This window comes from Medicago sativa, chromosome 6 (genome assembly GCF_051527215.1).
Source record: "Medicago sativa cultivar Bolivia chromosome 6, Bolivia_mono, whole genome shotgun sequence".
NCBI lineage: Eukaryota > Viridiplantae > Streptophyta > Magnoliopsida > Fabales > Fabaceae > Medicago > Medicago sativa.
In genome coordinates this window covers 10,661,046-10,679,805 of record NC_140754.1, presented here as the reverse complement: position 1 = coordinate 10,679,805, position 18,760 = coordinate 10,661,046, and positions in this window count along the sequence as shown.

Sequence of the window (18,760 nt, the reverse complement as noted above, 5' to 3'; positions counted from 1 at the left end):
AAGTTAGAAATTGAAGGGAGCAGAAAATGAAATGAACGTAACGTCCTGCATGTCATCGTCCTACTTAAGGCCAAATAATAGTATGCACAGTTACTCTTCCAATGAGTCTTTGTTTAAAATAAGTTGACTGTCCATAAGAATTAAGAAAGAAAAAAAAAAAAAAAGAGGAACAGAAAATTAAAAGACTATACTCGATGAAGAAAAAAATTCATCAGAGTTAGAGACGGAGGAATTAGATGATGACTCAAGTGGTGACATTAAGGAGCACTTTCCTTCTTTTTTTGGCTTTCGCATCGGTTTCCGACCCACCAAATCGGGCGACTAATCCGGCTCGTGCGTAGAGGCATGCGCACTGGCTAAGCGTTGTTCCCTCTGGAAATCGAACCCGGTATTCCCCGGATACGTCCTTGGAAGCAGCTCCTTGCCACCGGAGCCCAAGCAACTTGGTTAGCACTTTCCTTCTTTTCTATTGTCAAAAAAGATTGTTAACATTCATACTGTATTAGTGATTGTTACTTGCAATAGATGAATTGCAATTTAGAGTTGATCAAAGATTTTGTGTGAAACATTTATATAGCAAGTTAACGGAAATTTTTTTTTGGGTTAATTATGTTTTTAGTCCCTATAAAATAGCGACCTTGTAAGTTTAGTCCCTACTTAATTTTAATAGCATTTTTAGTCCCTATAAAAAAAAATTTACTTATAATTTTAGTGCCTGCTAAAACAAAGTTTGATTAATTATCCTTAAACTCTTAAATTTTTGAACGATTTTTTTGAGACAAGATTAGAACACTATGAAAGGTTCGTTTACTAAAATTTAAAATTTTCTGACATGAAATGAATTAAATATGAATTTTTTAAAACGACAAAAGTTAAAGATAAAAAGTAATAAAATCTGGATGTAGAAATCAAATTTTGCGATAATTTTTTGCGGACGAACTTTTAGTAATGTTCTAAACATGTCTGCAAAAAATTGTTCAAAAATTTAAGAGTTTAAGCATAAATTAAACAAATTTGAATTGAGTAGGGACTAATACTCAGTGTAGAAAAACAAAATTAGGGACAAAAAATGCTATTAAAATTAAGTAGGGACTAAACTTACAATGTCGCTATTTTATAGGGACTAGAAACATAATTAACCCCTTTTTTTTTTTTAAATGATTGATCTGATTCAAACTTTAAACTTAAAGGATCTCAAAATGAATTTAACCAACAAACAATAATAGCCATATACGGAGAAGATTCATTCCAATCCTTAAGAAAAACCACAAGACCGAATTTAATTTAGAAAAAAAGTCATTTTTAGTTGGGAAAAATAAATAAGGACCACTTTAAAATTTTATTTTATTTTTTCAACTTGTTTGCCTAAAAAATATTTGATCCCTCTGAAAATTACTCTAACTTTATCAATTTACTAAGATTCAAAGGTTAAGAGGTCAAAATTACTATTTTTCTTGTTCGTAAGCCAAAATCAAAAGTTTTTAAAAGTTAGAAAGCCAAAAACATATTTAAATATTGTTATTCAACCTGAACTCTTAATCTAGTGTAAAATTTCAACTCACATTTGATAAATAAAAGTATTATAATCAAGTTTAAGCTCATCAAAGTTTAGTTTCAACATATTAGAACAATTATTATTTTGAGGAATCATGTTAGAACAATTATTAATAATAATCATGGAGAGTGAGACACAAGCTGTGGACATCATAATCTTCACTCCAAAAGTCGATGAATACATGTGGTCCACTCAAAAAATAATAGAGTGAAAAGAAGTTGTACGTGTGATGGTCTGTTTGGTAAGACCAGAAAAGGAGCTTATAGCTCGTAGCTTATAGCTTATAAGCTCTTATGGCAAAAAAAAGTTCCGTTTGGTAATGGCTTTTTACCATGAGCTTATAGCTTATTTCACGAGCTTATAAGCTATTTTTTGGACTCTATTCCAAGTAGCGTTTGAGCTTATAGCTTATAGCTTATCATATTTTCTTCCATTTTTACCCTTTATTGATTTATCTAAAATCCATTTCTACCCCTTTATAATTGATTTAATGTGCGTTTATATATTTTGTTTTGACTAACATTTTTTTAAATATTGTTTTGACTAACATGCTACGTTTATATTCTTTTTTTAACAAAATGTTACGTTTATATATATATATATATATATGAGTTAGGATCCGTTGACACCAGGTGTCAACGAATTCGTTAACACCAAATCTCAACCATTCAATCTAATTAATCTAATGGTTGAAAATATGGAAACTAAAGATTTAAATGTGTGTGTATCATGTGATAATAATTTGTTGATTTAATTAATCCCTGAAATTACTCCAACAAAAACAAAACGCATAATCCTTGATCGTCTTCCTTGAAGATCTTTTGTTATTGAGTACACAAGAATGAGGAATGAAGCAAGGACCACAACTTTAAGCCTTTGAAACTTAATTTAGTCCCTAATTCAATTTCAATTGTAATTTGTTTCTTGATACTACATAGTGAAGTGATTGAAGTGTGTGGATTCAACAAAGAAAGAAAGAGAGAAAAAAACCCGAAGAAAGGGAGCAGGAAAATGAAGTCAACGTAACGTTCTCAACGAGTCACCAGGTTTATTACTATCTTGAATGAAGTCAAAGAATCATAATGGGAGGTAAAGCTCTCCTCAATTGAAATGTTGAAGATGTGAAACCTTTCTAACAACAAATTTAGAAAACCAAATCAGAGATCAATTTCAGTCAAGTTTAATGCATATGTGTGATGTGTCGTCAATTTAATGTCGCCAGTCAAGTTTACTTTCAACATTGGCCAGCTGGGTCACCATATGAATCGATGATAGTACTCCTGTAATATACGAGTGGCATTTGGGTGACATTGAGGTGTTAATGTCATGTGATATTGACATTGACCAACCACAATATTTCAAATGTGTAAAAAGATGGTGAGACTTATTTAATAGTAGGACTTATTATCTATTTTATGTCTCCATCTCTCTAAATTGCATCTTCCATTTATTTTTATAAATGGAGAAGATCTTTACCCGGTGAATATACTCTTACTACAAGACAATTCAATGATGAATCCATGTGGTCCCACTCAAAAAATAATAGAGGGTGAGAAGAGAGTCGTACTACACGTGGAACTAAAGTGGTTGTATAGTGTCTTGGATCAATGGTGTTTTATGTTTTTATTGGTACTGTAATTTCGACAAAACTACAAAAGTGATGTACCTCGTTTGAAATTCTGTTCAAAAGACTTTGAAAAAAAAGATTTTTAGAAATAAGATTAAAGTGGTTTTTTTCTTATAATTTGGAATTAAAATAATGAGTTTTCTTCTTGTAATTTGGGATGAAGGGAGTACATGACAACACAAGTACAATAATATTGTATGTACTCGGATCGCATGTACTCACTTCGTCACTTTTTATAAGACTACGTTACAAAAAAAGTTGTTTATAAATACAATCTACAAATTTTTAGATATATTTATTACTCTTTTTTTAAATACACTTTCATTAATATTATCAATATACTTTGAAATATAAAAAGTTAACATTTGTGACAAATTTCTTACTTCAAAAACTCTTTTTAATACTCGTGATTTTTGTAAAATTGTCTTATAAAAAGGAGGGAAGAAGCATATGACTTTAAAATTTCGTGGTTAGAATTCGTTAAAGGCAGTCTAATGTATGAGTTCAATTTATAATATGTACTTACAAATACCAAAAATATAAATAATCAATTTACATTTTCTACCGTACAATTAGAAATAATTAAATTTAATAAACTGATATATTTAAACATAAAGATAACTTACTTAGATTAACTTTCATACCGTTTTTTTTTTTATAGATTAACTTTTATACTGTTAAAAGTATCAGAACAATTTGTTTGACCATCCATAACTAAACCTTATTTGTTAATTTAATTGTTTGCATGTATAAATTTTATTTACTAAGCTCCTTTTTTTTAGGAAATTTATTAAGCTCTTTTTCTTAATCTTTTCATAAGATAAACTTTTTTTGTTAACGTATAGGGTACAAAGTGTTTGTCGAGTGCCAGAGGATGTGAGCTTCAAAGACGATATTTAATGAGGGCTTAACAAGAGTTTAATAAAAAATATTTTTAATGATTCCACACTTATATATTTAACTAGTTAAAATTGGGATAAATATTTGTCGTCTCATATAAACAAGACGGCAGAGATTCAAACACACAAAGTAGCTTCAACTAGAATCGATTGTGCAAAGCAAGAATCACGTTTTTTTATCTTATGGCTAAACATCACACAAATGCAACAAAATCACGTTTGGAGTAGAAAATGTGTTTTTACTGCTTCAAGACACAGAATCAAACATGGGCTTACTGTTCTAGATCAAAAATAGTACCATCCTCCTTGTTGCATGAGTACACAAATTGAATTTTTCAATTTATGCACCGTACAAGGGAACAAAATACACATTTTTTTTGTCATCAAGTACTACGGGTTTTGTCTAATATGAACAAACACAGACAATAGATGATGCATTGTGCACAAATTAGATTTACCATTAAATTTAGAGAAAATTCTATTTTGGACACAACCCCAAATTAATTTTATTTGGGCACACACTCACAAATGAATTTTTTTTAAAAGAGAAAAGATTTAAATGATGTTACTAAATAGTTTCTCTTTTAATTTTTTACATTTGTGTGTGTGTGATGATAGGTCATCTTACATTATTCTTAGTATGTTTTTCAGTTAATTTTAGTAGGATATAGCAGCGAAATGGAGGAGTATTAGAATGATTGCCTCTGATTTCGGGACTTTTATAATGTTTTCTATATTTAAGTCTGTAGTTTTAGTTTTCCTGAAATATAGCAATTTAATGAGATTTTTGAAGTAATTCACGAAGAAATCATACAAATCGGCAAATCAAGAACAACATAGAGATGTGAAGTGATGGAAGCACGAGTGTACTCCCCTCTAAAACTTAGGAACACTTCATGGACCCTTCTTGTGTCGGCGGCTGGGGCTGTTCTTTTTGTTCTTCTAGATTTTGGCCATTCATCATCTGAAACTAATTGCGCATATTGGGATGAGTTACTCGAGGAAGACATGGATGAGATGAAAGAGATTTAGTTAACTTATTGTTGAATCAGACAATTATTAGACAGGGAAGTGAAGTGAATTTGTGAGATTCAACAAAGAAAGTTAGAAATTGAAGGGAGCAGAAAATGAAGTGAACGTGACGTCCTGCATGCATCGTCCTACTTAAGGCCAAATAATAGTATGCACAGTTACTCTTCCAATGAGTCTTTGTTTAAAATAAGTTGACGTGTCCATAAGTCTTTGTTCATCTTGTTTGTCTAAAAAAAATTCTTTATATTTGATCCCTCTGAAAATTACTCTAACTCATCAATTTACTAAGATTCAAAGGTTAAGAGGTCAAAATTACTATTTTCCTTGTTCGTGAGCCAAAATCAAAAGTTTTTAAAAGTTAGAAAGCCAAAAACATATTTAAATATTGTTATTCAACCTGAACTCTTAATCTAGTGTAAAATTTCAACTCACATTTGATAAATAAAAGTATTATAATCAAGTTTAAGGTCATCAAAGTTTAGTTTCAACATATTAGAACAATTATTTTTTTGAGGAATCATGTTAGAACAATTATTAATAATAATCATGGAGAGTGAGAAGCAAGCTGTGGACATCATAATCAGGGCCGTCTTAAACAATTTAGAGACCCCGTTATAATTTAAGATATTGGCCCCCAAAAAGAAGCACACAAAAAATTGATGGTCTAAAAAAAATTGGGGTCCACTACTATATAGGGAAAAATATATACATATGAAGAAAAAAAAGACTAAATTTATTAAAAAGGAGTCTGCTGGGGCTTGAACCCAGTTGAGGGAAGCAAAAAAAAAATTCACAGAGACAACCGCTAGACTATGGAACTTTCTTTGTCATGTAAGCAACATTGAACATATATAAAATATTATTTATGGCCTTGCATATTAAAAAAAAAATTCCGGGCCCCCAAAAATTCGAGGCCCGGTGTCATAGCCCCGCCTCGACGGGCTATGGGCCGGCCCTGATCATAATCTTCACTCCAAAAGTCGATGAATACATGTGGTCCACTCAAAAAATAATAGAGTGAAAAGAAGTAGTACGTGTGATTCTGTTTGGTAAGACTAGAAAAGGAGTTTATAGCTTATAGCTCATAGCTTATAAGCTCTTATGGCAAAAAAAAGTCCCGTTTAGTAATGGCTTTTTACCATGAGCTTATAACTTATTTCATGAGCTTATAAGTTATTTTTCAGACGTTATTCCAAGTAGCGTTTGAGCTTATAGCTTATCATATTTTCTTCCACTTTTACCCTTATTGATTTATCTAAAATCCATTTCTACCCCTTTATAATTGATTTAATGTATGTTTATATATTTTGTTTTGACTAACATTTTTTTAAATATTGTTTTGACTAACATGCTACGTTTATATTCTTTTTTTAACAAAATGTTACGTTTATATATATTTTTTTTAACATGTTACGTTTCTAATAATACATATATTGTTACGTTTTTTTTTTCTTAAAAAAAAAAACACATGTTGTTACGCTTCTTTTTAAGGGACATATATACATATACGCATTGTTAGATAAATTTAACATTTTTTTTGTTAGTTTATAGTTTATAATTTTATTCTTAGATTTATAATTTAAAATGAATAGATAGAAACATGAATAATAAATTTAAACTATTAAATTTTAAGTATTCTAAATATTTTTTTAAAGAAAATATTTTAAATATCAATTGATATAAATTTTATTATGAATTAAAAATGTCATTTTTTGTCATTTTACATTTATCAGCTAGTTGAACCGCTAATTTTACCAAACACTTCAATTAGGTTATCAGCTACCACTCATCAGTCATCAGCTATAAGCCATTAGTCATCAGCTATCAGCTAGCTTATAAGCTAAGTCGTCGTCGGTTTATAGTCTTCGGTCAACCTTGGCGGTGAACTTCATCATTTCCACTTTTAATGAAAAATTAAAAAGTTAGGCGAAAAAGATTTTGTATACATGCTAAAAAATATTTAGGAAACTATTTTATCACTTATCACCTTTTTGATAATACTTAATGTAAATAGGGATGGCAATGGGTACCTTATGGGTAGGGTACTACAATGCCCTTCCCCATACCCGCATTTGCAAAAAATACCCGTACCCGTGCCCGTACCCTCGTGGGCAACAACTTTAGTGCCCTTCCCCATACCCTATGGGTACCTAAGTGCCCATACCCGCGCCCATTACCCGCACTTTAACTATGAAAAGACAATAAAAACATCACAATTGAAATAAAACTATGGTCCAAATTTTTTTAAATTCACTCATCAAATCATACGAATCGTAATATTTAGTCAAATAAAAAACATCTAAAATATCCCAAAAAATTGTACATCGACAGGATGGAGTTGTTATTGTATTAAGTAGTTTTTTGGTTTAGGTTTAGGTTTATGCTTAAATAGCTAAATAAATAAATTAATTATACACCAAAAACAAATAAATTATTTATGATATTATATAAATATGTACATGCGGGGTTGCGGGGCTGGGCAGTATAATACCCTTACCCGTGCCCATACCCATTAAAATATGTGGGTATTACCCGGACCCGTGCCCAAACCCATGAAAGCGGGGTTTTACCCTACCCATTGTGGGTATTTTTTGTGGGTACCCATCGGGTCTGGGTCCAATTGCCATCCCTAAATGTAAAACACTAACACTTTAAAAATCTTCATTTATTTATTAAATTTTATGTTATATCCTTTTGACAAAAAAAAAATATATAACATAAAATTTAATAAATAAGGGAAAAGAGTTTTATTTACGAGAATATATCGATACATATTTATTCTTTAATTATGAAACTTACCAACTGCCAAAAATACAATTTTACTCTATGCTAATTATTTGACACATTATCAAAATTATGTCCTTCCCCTACTATTTCTCCTTTTGAAAATTGTCAATTAAAACAAATTATAAACTTACTTCAATCAAAACAAATTTTTCTATAATAACTCACTTTCCACTATTAAATATCTAGAGTGAAAAACAATCTCCTATAAAAATTGATAATTTGATTTTTAATTATGAATCTTAATTGCAAGCAAAAACACAGTCATTATCTATTCTAATCATTTGACACCTTCAATTTTTTTTTTACTCTTTTGTGTCTTTTTGTATCAAAAAAATCCCCTATAGAGGGGAGAGGAAGCAATTGGTCAAAAAATTGAGATAATTTTGTAACTAAAAATTACTTTTATATAACTGTATGCAAACAAACTAAATTATTTAAAAAAATTTGATTTTTATTATGATAAGTAAACACAAATCAGATTCTGATTTTTTATAAAATCACAAAAAAAATATAGAACCATATCGGCTTAAGAAAGACAGGTTCACTCGGAATGAAAGATCAACTAATAGTAGAATGGGAATTAAAATCTGCAAAACCAAAAAGAAACATATTATAGTTGTGATGCAAACCCACTTAGAATGGTCTAGTAGTGTTGGTTTAGGACTTCATAATTCCCTCCTCCTCTCAAGGTCTTAGTTCGATTCTTTTCAGATGTCTATTTTGGTTGGCTTCAAAGACGCCGCTTTATGCCACATTGTGTCATAGCACTCCGACCTACCAGTTTGCTCCACATATGGCTTGAATAAAAATCTTCAGGGGCGGAGGGTCTGGGTTGGCCAAGGGAGGCCATGCCCCCCACCCCCACCCCCCATTTTCTTATAAATAATTTTATACTACTAATATATTGTTATTTATGCTTCTATTTAACTAGAAATGTCAATGTGGTCCCCCATCATTAGCACTTTCATTTGAAGTCTTAAGTCTTATATTATATGAACATTGAGCCTTTGTCTTTTATAACTAAAAAAGAGTCCTTTAACTATGTCAAGTATAACAACAACAATAGAATAAAATAAAAAAGTTACTCTTTTCACTTCCTTTTTTTCCCCTAGCTATCCAAAAATACCAAAATACTTTCAATGATAGTTAACTATCATTCAAAAAACTTTTAAAATCAATTAAACCGATTTAAAAGGTAATTAATCTGGTCTGAAAAGTGTTGAACCACATTTAACTATTGTTGGAGAGACGAACGATAGTTAACGTCGCTCGATCAACGATAGTTGTGAAAATGAGAAATTTTGAAAGTGAGAAAGAGTATCTTTCATAAAATAAATCAAGTAAGAAGTGAATATAATTTTTCTATCTTCTCCCAATATTAACTTCAAATGTAGCTTAAATTTGTCATATGTGTAGTACATTTGAACTTTTTTTGTTTAAATAGAGTATACTTTTTAAACTTGGTCCCCCTATTGTTTAATTTCTGGATCCGCCCCTGAAAATCTTGATAATCCTAATTCTTTTTTTAAAAGGTCTTGACACTTGATAGTCCTAATTGATACAACAAAGTTTATTTATATTTTATAAAAGATTTTATAGAATACAACAAAAAAGAATATCATAAGAAGTATTTTAAAATATCTTGAAATATCAATTCAATACACTCAATTATTCACAAAAGGAGATGGTAACACATGAAAAATTACAATTCCACAAAATGTTATCTGGACCTATGTTAAGTAAGTTTGAATTTTTGTAACAAAGTTTGACGTTGTAGACAAGAAAAAATAATTGTCTATAACTTTACAGAGGCGAAATTCCAATAAAAATATTTGAAAAGATTAAACCTTAGCTTAATTAATTGATGAATAAAAAAAAAAAAAACATGACAGGAAAAGAGAAGCAGTGTTGCTTAATTTGCAGTATGTTTGTTGAAGTGTATACCTTCCTTCCTTGTCATTTCATGGCTTGTTTGGATTTTAATTATTGTTTCCATGACGACAAATTTTATACATGCTTTTTAGGTATCTATTAATTTTTTTTTTTTTTGACGGATTTTAGGTTTCTATTAATTGCTCATCGGAACCTATGGAAACTGTGTTCAATAGGAGTATTTTTTAATCGATAAATCCACTTTTTAAATTGATTACACCGATTTAAAAAATGTGTAGAACGATAGTTAATTACGGTTCAACATTTATTATATGCCTAAAGAGAAGTTGTCAAATTTTGAGGTTTAAAATTATTTAAAATAGATGATAGTGGCACAATAGATATGAGCTTTAAGTTCCCTCAAAAAAAGATATGAGCTTTAAGCAAGACATTGTTGATAAGATCAAAGAGATTTGATTGATTCATGTTATACGATATTGCCACTAAATTTCACTATTTATTTTCTATTTAAAAAGTTATTAGATATCATACCAACCCACTAACATCTGCTTCAACTTTTGACTATATATGTATACAAAAGCAGATGAATTTTGCTCTCCACCCAGCACGTTTTGCTCGCACCCTGCAAGCGTACCAAAAATGCTCTTGCGCAAGTTAAGTCACACAGCGTGACTTAACTAACACACGTTGTACTTATGCGTGACTTAAGTCACGCAATACGCGAGTTAAGTCGCGCAAATAAGACTGATTTTTACTTCTTCTTTTTTTTTTTATGCCCTTCTGAGGTAAAAACTTATTTGATACCCTCTTCGGTAAAATTAGAATAAATATTGCGAGTGCGTGAATTCGAATAAATATTGCGAGTGCGTGAATTCAAATAAATATTGTGATAGCGTGAATTCAAATAAATATTGCGAGTGCGTGAATTCGAATAAATATTGTGATAGCGTGAATTCAAATAAATATTGCGAGTGCGTGAATTCGAATAAATATTGCGTATCGAATAAGTGAATTATAATAAGTACACAACATTAATTCAAATAAAAATGACGTATTGAATAAATAAATTCGATAAGTACACAACATTAATTCTTAGACAATTTTATTTAGATATAATTTCATCTACGTTACATTACATTGTGGTATCATTACATTACATTACGTAAAAGACATGTACGTCAATTCGGAAATGTACCTTCCAACTACAACAATTATCTTACCTCTGAACGGGGTCAATTCAAACTAGCTAAACAGCAGGACTCCAACATTCGTCCAGAAGTGCTTTTGTTCCATTCTAAATGTTATTTTCTTGTTGGTCTTGGTTTAAAATGATAGTATCTAAGTGCCAACGGAATGAGGTCCAGACCTTGACACTTCGATACCATCATTTAAACGAAGCCAACAAGAAAATAACATTTTGAATGGAACAAAAACACTCCCGGACGAATGCCGGTGTCCTGCCATTTAACTAGTTTGAATGACCCCATCCAAAGGAAGACAATTGGTGTAGTTGGAATGTGCATTCCAACTACAACAATTGTCTTACCTCTGAAATGGGGTAAATTCAAACTTGCCAACCAACGGGACTCAAGCATTTCGCTCGCCATTCATGCTTTCCTTTGAAAAGAATAATTTTTCGTTAGGCTTGATTTAGATGAAGGTATTCAAGTGCCACCGAAATGAGGTCCATTCCTTGACACTTAATACCTTCATCTAAACCAGCCTAACAAGAATTTAATCTGTTCAAAGGAAAAACATGAACAGCGAGCGAAATGCTTGAGTCCTCGCCGTTTGACAAGTTTGAATTACCCCATTTCAGAGGTGAGACAAATGTTGTAGTTTGAATGCACCTTACCCTAACTAATGACTATCTTCTGGCGGAATCAAACTGTTGATGATATCTTCAGTTGATCTTAGCAACGTCACCCGCATATCGATCCACTGGAACTTGGTGTGCTCCCAAAACATACTCGTCACGTTTTCGTCGTTCTTTAACTCCACCCAAGTGAATGATATGCTCCCCTCGTCGAGCATTGGAGGTTTATATCGAACATTTTGCACCCTCCTTGTGTCTCTTGGGTTGACTCCTTGGTTGAATTCATTCAGTTGATCCTTGAGATCTCTTAGCGTTACATCAAGGCACCGAACCTTCAACCTCTGAGGTTCTCCGCCGTTGAATGTTGCATGAACGTCGATCCACCCGGCCATTGTTTCAAATCTACGCACATAGAAATTAAAAATAATTAATGAAAAACTCATTCAAACATTTAATCAAACACTTGGTGTGCATATTATACATAAACCCTAAAAATGATAACTACAACATAAACATGCAAACATCTAAATAATTAAGCAATATTACTCATTTGCATGTATATTACTCATTTGCATGTAACATTGTATCATATCTTGCAAAAAAAATCAAAATTTAAACAAACCCTAATTCTAAAAAAATTTCTAAAAAAATCAACATAAACATGCAAACATCTAAACATTTTAAGCAACACAAGTCATTTACATCCTAACATTGTATGATTTCCTTCCAAAAACACCAAAATTTAAACAAACTCTAAATCTAAAAAAATTCTAATTTAAGAGAACAAATCTAACATGCAAACTTAAAAGGTTAATGGTGTTTGATCATGAGAACTTACTTGTTATTGGAGTGTTGTTTGATTTGAACTTGAAGGAATTTTGGAGTTGGGTGATTTGAGAGAGATTTTTGAGATTCTAGATGAGAAATGAGGAAATGAGGTGGTCTGCATGCTTAAGACAACACGCCACGTGAGTTAACTAACGCTGCGCATGTTAACTCACGGAGCGTTAGTTAACTTGCGCAGAAATTAACACTTGCGCAAGTTAACTTGCGCAAGGGTATTTTTGGTAGGCTTGCAGGGTGCAAGCAAAACGTGCTGGGTGGAGAGCAAAATTAAAAGCAGATTAGGCGATCTCCGTCCAAAAGAAAAGGTAGATTTGGTGATGATTACTGTTTGTTCTTTTCTTTTTTAAATAATAAACAGAAAAATATAAATTTATATTCCAAAATGAAAGAGAAAAAGGTTTGGACACCTAGAAACTTTGAGTACTTTTAGTTTATAGATGAGATAGAATCCAATGTATCAGAGATAGATTAATTAAGAATTCCCATTGTGAAAATTGTATCCAGATCTACAATAAACATGAAGGTTAGTACTAAAATTGTATTGGAGATACACTTAATTGGTCACGAATCTAAATAATATTCATTTAAACACACACATATATAAAAAAAAAATGAAAAAAATAATTAAATAATTTGAAGCACTTATATAATATTTCGGATTATATAATATGAACCTTCTAATAACTCATAAAACACCTTCAAATTACCACTGTTCTTTCAATTCATGTTTCAAAACAGTTCAGAAAATATAATATGAAAACAATATTAATAATTCAAATTATATTATCTGAATTGTGTCAAACATTTCAAATGTGTAAATTATGTGTTCGAATTATGTAATTCCAACTGTATCAACAGATGCCGAACTTGTTTGTGACAATGAACACACTTTTATGCAAAATTACTCTGATTTTAAGACACAAATAGTAGTGGCCCAAATCAAACTGTAGGGTAGATGCTATTAAAATTAACTACATGGGACTAATTGGGAGATTTCAACTAACTGAAGGTTTGTTAAAAACCATCCTTTAATAAGATACTTAACAAAGCAAATGCTTCAGATGAAGATGTCTAATAAACTATCCCTTTTGGTCCAGTTTTTAAAACATTGGCACAAAGTGAATGTTCAGCCTTTTCTTAAGGGATGAATTTACAATGAGAAAACCAGGTTATCTGTATTTTGTTCCTTTTGAAGAATTAATAACAAACCAACCCACGCACTACAGTTTATACTTCTCATTCAGAAAACTTTTTTCATACCTTTTATGTACACTGGTAATGAATGTTTAAAACTTCTTTATATATTGATGATTTTACAATGATAGAACCTATGAATACATATAAAATTTCTAAAGCCTAACAGAAGAAAAATGAACAAATGCAGATTGCAGACTGCACAAACTAGCAGCACCAATACTTACCTAACCATAGCTTTTTTGTCTTCCATTTCCTCTTCAGAATTTTCTTCCTTCTTTTATCTGTAAATTGTTTTCTCTTAGGCTTTGTTTGCGAGTTGGGTTTTGGAGGGGAAGGGAGGGGAAGGAAAGGCTTATGGAGAGGTAAACCCTTGTTTGCGAGTTTTAAAAAACAAGGGAAAGGTTTTGGGGGGTTTAGAAGGGCTTCAATTGTTCAATTTTAAAGTCCCCCCAAATTGGGGGGTTTTGGGGGGTTAAGCATACAAATTGACAATTTTGCCCTCATAATAATTCAAATTGACAATTTTAGATATAACCTAATAATTACGATCTCTTTTCAAAACAACTTTTTCTAAACAGCTTATTTATCAAAAACAACTTATTACAACATCTTTTCAAAAACAAACTTATTTATGCAAATTAGCTTTTAACGACCTCGTTTTCAAAATCAGCTTATCAAAAACAGCTTATTAAGACCTCTTTCTCAAAAACGACTTATTGAAAACAGCTTATTCATCCAAAACAACTTATTACAATCTCTTTTTCAAAAACAACTTATTCAAAACAGCTTATTTATCCAAAACAACTTATTACGACCTCTTTTCAAAAAACAGCTTATATAAAACAGCTTATTCATCAAAAACAGCTTATTACAACCTCTTTTCAAAAAACAGCTTATTCAAAATAGCTTATTTATGCAAATCAGCTTTTAACGACCTCTTTTTCAAAATCAGCTTATTCATCAAAAACAGCTTATTACAATCTCTTTTTCAAAAACAACTTATTCAAAACAGCTTATTTATCCACAACAACTTATTACGACCTCTTTTCAAAAAAATAGCTTATTCAAAACAGCATATTTATGCAAAACAGCTTATTACCACGTCTTTTTCAAAAACAGCTTATTCAAAACATCTTATTTATGCAAATCAGCTTTTAACGACCTCTTTTTCAAAATCAGCTTATTCAAAACAACTTATTCATCAAAAACAGCTTATTACGACCTCTTTTTCAAAAACAACTTATTGAAAACAGCTTATTCATCCAAAACAGCTTATTACAATCTCTTTTTCAAGAACAACTTATTCAAAACAGCTTATTTATCCAAAACAACTTATTACGACCTCTTTTCAAAAAACAGCTTATTCATCAAAAACAGCTTATTACAACCTCTTTTCGAAAAATAGCTTATTCAAAACAGCTTATTTATGCAAATCAGCTTTTAACGACCTCTTTTTCAAAATCAGCTTATTCAAAACACCTTATTCATCAGAAACAACTTATTACGACCTCTTTTTCAAAAACAACTTATTGAAAACAACTTATTCATCCAAAACAGCTTATTACAATCTCTTTTTCAAAAACAACTTATTCAAAACAGCTTATTTATCCAAAACACCTTATTACGACCTCTTTTAAAAAAACAGCTTATTCAAAACAGCTTATTTATGCAAAATATCTTATTACCACGTCTTTTTCAAAAACAACTTATTCAAAACAGCTTATTTATGCAAATCAGCTTTTAACGACCTCTTTTTCAAAATCAGCTTATTCAAAACAGCTTATTCATCAAAAACAGCTTATTACAATCTCTTTTTCAAAAACAACTTATTCAAAACAGCTTATTTATCCAAAACACCTTATTACGACCTCTTTTAAAAAAACAGCTTATTCAAAACAGCTTATTTATGCAAAATATCTTATTACCACGTCTTTTTCAAAAACAACTTATTCAAAACAGCTTATTTATGCAAATCAGCTTTTAACGACCTCTTTTTCAAAATCAGCTTATTCAAAACAGCTTATTCATCAAAAACAGCTTATTACGACCTTTTTTTCAAAAACAACTTATTGAAAACAGCTTATTCATCCAAAACAGCTTATTATAATCTCTTTTTCAAAAACAACTTATTCAAAACAGCTTATTTAAACAAAACAGCTTAATACGATCTATTTTTCAAAAACAACTTATTCCAAAAAACTTATTTATGCAAATTAGCTTAATACGATCTCTTTTCAAAAAAATAGCTTATTCAAAACCGCTTATTTATGCAAATCAACTTTTAACGACCTCTTTCAAAATCAGCTTGTTCAAAACAGCTTATTCATCCAAAACAGCTTATGACGACCTCTTTTTCAAAAACAGCTTATTCATCCAAAACAGCTTATTACAATCTCTTTTTCAAAAACAACTTATTCAAAATAACTTATTTATGCAAAGCAGCTTATTAGATGAATAAGTTGTGTTTCAATAAGCTGTTTTTGAAAAAGAGGTCGTATTAAGATGTTTTGTATAAATAAGCTGCTTTGAAGAAATTGTTTTTGAAAAAGAGATCGTAATAAGCTGTTTTGTATAAATAAGTTGTTTTGAATAAGCTGTTTTTTGAAAAGAGGTTGTAATAAACTGATTTTGATAAATAAGCTGTTTTGAATAAGTTGTTTTTGAAAAAGACGTGGTAATAAGCTGTTTTGTATAAATAAGCTGTTTTGAATAAATTGTTTTTGAAAAAGGGATCGTAATAAGCTGTTTTGTATAAATAAGTTGTTTTGAATAAGCTGTTTTTTGAAAAGAGGTTGTAATAAACTGATTTTGATAAATAAGTTGTTTTGAATAAGTTGTTTTTGATAAAGACGTGGTAATAAGTTGTTTTGCATAAATAAGCTGTTTTTTTGAAAAGATGTTGTAATAAGCTGTTTTGTATAAATAAGCTGTTTTGAATAAATTGTTTTTGAAAAAGAGATCGTAATAAGCTGTTTTGCATAAATAAGCTATTTTGAATAAGTTGTTTTTTGATAAGAGGTTGTAATAAACTGTTTTGGATAAATAAGCTGTTTTTGATAAAGACGTGGTAATAAGCTGTTTTGCATAAATAAGCTGTTTTGAATAAGCTGTTTTTTGAAAAGAGGTTGTAGTAAGCTGTTTTGGATAAATAAGCTGTTTTGAATAAGTTGTTTTTGAAAAAGAGATCATACCAAGCATATTTGTATAAATAAGCTGTTTTGAATAAGTTGTTTTTGAAAAACAGATCGTATTAAGCTGATTTGTTTAAATAAGCTGTTTTAAATAAGTTGTTTTTTAAAAAAAGAGATCGTAATAACATGTTTTGGATAAATAAGTTGTTTTGAATAGTTTGTTTTTGAAAAAGAGGTCGTAATAAGTTGTTTTGCATAAATAAGTTGTTTTGAATAAGTTGTTTATTGAAAAGAGATCGTAATAAGTTGTTTTGGACAAATAAGTTGTTTTTTGAAAAAGATATCATAATAAGTTGTTTTGTATTAATAAGTTGTTTTGAATAAGCTGTTTTTTAAAAAAGAGATCGTAATAAGTTTTTTTTTTTTTTATAAATAAGCTGTTTTTTAAAAATAGATCGTAATAATTTACTTTTTATGAGATAAGTTGCTTGAATAAATTTCAAGATAAATTACAAAGTATAACACAATCTATTGTTTTTTTAAGAGAAAAAAGGGTAAAATAGTAAAATTATAACATAAGCCATCCATTTCCTTTCCTTGTTGGTTTTTTAACTCCCAAACAAGGGGAAGGTTTTCCCTCCTTTCTCCCCTCCCTCCCTTTCCTTCCCTTCCCCTCCTTAGCCTTTCCTATCCTTCCCCTTAAAACTCGCAAACAAAGCCTTAGATTATTGGTGACCTTACAATTCATTCCCATTTGTATTAGAACAGACTTCAAGTAATCTTTTGATCCGGGAACGTGCAATTGCCTGCAGCATTGAATTAAGAATTTTGCTCTTCACCCAGCACAAAACACTCGCATCCTGCAGTCATGCTCAAAATGCCCCTGCGCTAGTTAACTAGCACAAATGTAAACTTAGTGCGCAAGTTAAGTAGCGTAAACTCAGTTTACATTAACTAAGTAAACTCGGTTTACATAAACTGTGTAAACTCAGATTACATAGTTTACATAAACTACGTAAAGTTTACATAAACTATGTAAACTCAGATTACATAGTTTACATAAACTACGTAAAGTTTACATAAACTATGTAAACTCAGTTTACGTTAGTTTACTTAACTTATGTAAACTCAGTTTACATAGTCTATGTAAACTCAGTTTGCATGAACTAAGTAAACTCAGTTTACATGAACTAAGTAAACTCAGTTTACATAAACTGTGTAAACTCAGTTTACGTTAGTTTACTAACTTATGTGAACTCAGTTGACATAAACTACGTAAAATGAATTTGCATAAACTGTGTTTTGTGGGTTTTGAATTGAATTGAAATTGTTATTTTAATTAAAGGGTATATTAGTAATTTTGGGGTGTAATTTAGATTATTTGGGGTATTGTTTCATAAGCTGTCATACAAATGTATTTTCACTTCAGAGCAGTAAATAATATATTGACAAAAAATCTTTTTTTTTTTTAATAGTCGAGAGGAAGCTTCGAAAGAATTGTACAAGAGTACTAGAACATGGTAAATTTGAGATGTGCGAATACATTCTTTTAACACTCTCAATCGAATGAAGTTCATATGGGTATATGTACCTCAAAGCTTTTATGATAAGAGAATTCTACTCAAATCTCACAAATGATCTGGTTTCAAATTATGTAACCGATGTGAGAATTTCGTTGTTATGAATATAATAAGTGGGTGTCCACAATCCCTTGTACTTATCTCTTTAGTGACACCATATTACTTATCCGCTAAGTCACACCTATTTGTACTCATCCCTTAAGTACTTAACTCTTAAGTCATATCATTGTACTTCTCTATAGATAGAGACCACATGTAACATATTGTAGACTACAAGAGAATAATAGAATCATCTCTTTTCTCTTTCTTTCTCCTTCTCGACTTCTCTCTACTTTATTCTTGCTCCTATTTCTTTAGTTTTATAACACGTTATCAGCACGAAGCTCTAACAAACTGA